Below are 3,791 nucleotides of genomic sequence, written 5' to 3'. Positions count from 1 at the left end.
AAAAGGGTTACCACATCAACACAAGATTACATGATCGCAGGGGCCCTTCTGCATAAATCGGTGTCCAAAAGGGGCACCCCAATTTGAAGACATATTCAACTGACAAATAATTATGCAACAACCAAAAGGGTTGTTTGTCTGTTGTTGCAAGTTATTTCTTTTCAAACAGGTACACGAAAGGACGACTGTAGTAGACCCAAAAAGAGTTCATATACGAAGACACCCACAAGATAAAGAGACTATCAATGAGGCGCCCAAGAAATATTCAGAGTTTACACAGAGAAGACTCACGCATGTACCCAAGCCTCTTGCTTTCATCAAAATGCAAGTCAGTGAGACTACATATGAAGACAGCTTATACAACGTGTTCATTACTCTTCCACTCAAAACCCTGACACGAAAAATATTGAGATGCAAATCTCAATGCTTGATCGACTCCAACAACTTACAAAAGCATTGCTCAAATTAAGAAATTCTTTGATGTTAATCGTTAGCACGAGAAAAAGCCATAAGATGTTGAAGACTCATACATAAGAGGAACCGCTTCAGCAAATGCTAAATGAACTTTCCAAAGCAAGCTCATGATTATCAACCTTACCATTCTCTACATACCCACCCTTGTGGCCAAATTTTTCTTGATTCCCCTCACACGAAACTACATTTTGACTTGATATGTAGGCAACTTAAGTCAGGCTCGATCATATCAACAATATAATCTTTTACATTTTTTTCAAATTTCATTTATCATCTCAAGCCACAACAACCGCGTCACTTTGATGGAAATCTGAAAGCGAAGATCAAGATGGAGAAAGTTCCCACCAGAAGACATACTAGTATAAGCACATTATGTGGGGTTAGGAAGTGTCACTACTCCTAATCCCCAATAGATTACCGATTGTCAAAAGATTGAAGGATGAGATAGCTGCTAGGCTGAGTTCTTGATAAATAAAAAATCAGCATCCCCTTCCCAAACTAAGAAAACTTTCTTTGAGCGCAGGTACAACATCGCTACAACAAAGGTTCAAATATCTTGGAAGCCTAAATACTGCCTCACCATCATAAGCTGAGAATCCAGGTGTCGTCAATTTATCCATAATTATTCCAAGATACTAAAGAATCTTCTCAAATCTTGTAGGTCATAATAATGCTCAAGGAGGCACGTGTCAAGTATCTTACAACATTCCATCAGAAACTCAACATCACATCTCTATCACAAGCCAGGAAGCCAGGTTTTATCAATTCATTCGCTAATACTTTCTAACTCTAAAAGAAATATCTTGATTTTTTGCAGGTCGTATTAAAGGGATATCCCTATTAAGACTCGTCCATCGAGTACTAACAGATGTACACAAAACTCTAACATAATACAGGGCAGTCCGCCCCGAACAATAGGACAGGGCAAGTCTCCCCCGAACAATCGGACAGGCACACCCGCCCCCAACAATAGGAAATATAATGCAACTTTCACTTCCTCAACAAGCATTTTAGACGACGGAGGCTATTTACATTTCAGCCAGCGGAGTCTATTTACATTTTAGCCGGCGGAAGCTATTTACATTTCAGTCGGTGGAGACTATTTACATTTCAGCCGGCGGAGGCTATTTACATTTCAACCGGCGGAGGCTATTTATATTTCAACCGACGGAGGCTATTTACATTTCAGCAATTGCTCAACCGATGGAGGATATTTAAATTTTAGCCGATGGAGGCTATTTATATTTCACCAACTGATCAGCCTACGGAGGCTATTTACATTTCAATTACTACTCAGCCGACGGAGGCTATTTACATTTCAGTTATCACCCCGCCAGGCGGATTGCCTTCGAAAATAGAGACAATACTAAAACATGCAGTACAACATGGAACTATCCTCTTAGCAGCAAACTGGGGCAAGCTAGAGGAATGTCAGGGATCCCTAGTTATGTCAGGAATTTCGACGAAGAAACTCAGCTCAACTCGACCCAAAACTCTCATTTTTATAATTCTTATTATCATTACTCAATGTCTTCTTAATCCGATACTGGGGCAATCTTTAAAAATTCGCAATCTCTTTTTCGCTCTGAGTCTCCAGCAAATATTGTTATCCGACATCTACTCATTTTCAGCTACCCAAACAGTCAATTTTTGAACAAGCACCCGTATTCATTCCATTCGTGTTAAAATCTTTGCTGTCATCCTTGAAGGAACCCAGTGTCACCATAACTCTACACTGAGGTAAATTTTGATATTGCTATGATTGGAATTACAGTGACCTAATTCTCGTAACACTCGAGATATTTAGGAATCTCTATGCAGAGTTCGATCGTCACAACCGCAATCATTTTTCTCCCCAGCAAGTACACAATTTTGCGTCTCCAGCATCTCACAGGGGCAATTTTGAAAGGGATATCGAAAGAAGATGAACACTTTTATTTCCAATTAGTCCTTCTCTCAATAATCATTTCTCATGATCTCTCACCCTTAACAACAGGGCGATTTGCTTGAATTTTTTGAACTACATTAACCTGATCCTCATACAACTCGAGGTATGTAGGTAACTTTAAATTGGAGTTCGATCGAATTTTCTTCAAATCATTTTTGTCGAGCAAAATTGGCTACACGTCAACGTTTTCATTTGAAGACTTCTACATCGTCCTCAAATGAAAAGGAAAAACTGTTGACACCCAATTTTTTCTCTTCGTGCCTAAAATTAACGTCTTTAGGCTTTTTGTTCGTTAAAGGGTACGAAGCATAATTTTCACATCTTTTTATAATTGTTTGATAAATTATTGATAATTATCCTTTCTTTAGGATTTTGATCAATTTTTTGTCATATTTTTTATAATTTATTAATATTTTTTCTAATTTTTGAATTTTTATCAATTCATTATCGTTCTTAACATTTTACAATCACCCGCACACGTGTACGACATGACGTTATATATATATATATATATATATATATATATATATATTACAATATTTTTAAATTAATTATATTTTAATAATTTTAATATTCTTTACATTTTTTCATTCAACATCTATATTTTACAGTCCGCAAACGCTGAGTCGGATCAATTATTTTTGTGCAGTATAATAATTTGATGTCTTATCACATTCGACAACGACTACATAATAATGTTTTGTCACGTTCGACAATGACCACTCAGTGTTGCCTTGTCACATCTGACAATGACCACTCAATGACACTACCCTTTGGACAATAACTCTATCCATTGGTCAAAAGGATGAACATCCTTTGGTCAATATCGTAAGAACTAAAGGATGTGCTATTATAAAAAGAGGGGACACCCCTTTATCCATTGGATAATAGGAGTGCCCAATTCTATTATAAATAGGCAAGGATGGAAGACAATTTTATTCATCTTTTCTCTTTACACACACATTTTCATACACCCGCACATATTTTTTCTCTCTCTCAAATACATACACAAAAAAAAATACAAGAAAAAATCTTTTCTTATTTTTCATTTTCTCTCCCAAAAATACACAAATGCATATGCATATTTTTTAATTACACACACATTATATTCTTCTTTCTCCCCTCTCTCAAGAATAAACAAATACACACAAATTTTTTCTCCTTTTTCTCTCTCTCAAACACACATATACACATAAAATAAAATAAATTTTTGCTCCCTATTTTGGTGAAATTCCACCATTTTTACTAGGGATTATGTTGGTTACATTTATATATATATATATATATACATATATATATATGTTTCTCAAGTGTTGTTGTTGCTATTCATATTTTCTTACTGTTCATGGCCGAAACTTTGTGTCCCAGT

Source organism: Capsicum annuum, chromosome 3, assembly GCF_002878395.1.
Source record: "Capsicum annuum cultivar UCD-10X-F1 chromosome 3, UCD10Xv1.1, whole genome shotgun sequence".
In the NCBI taxonomy this organism is placed as follows: domain Eukaryota; kingdom Viridiplantae; phylum Streptophyta; class Magnoliopsida; order Solanales; family Solanaceae; genus Capsicum; species Capsicum annuum.
This window is presented reverse-complemented; position numbering follows the sequence as displayed.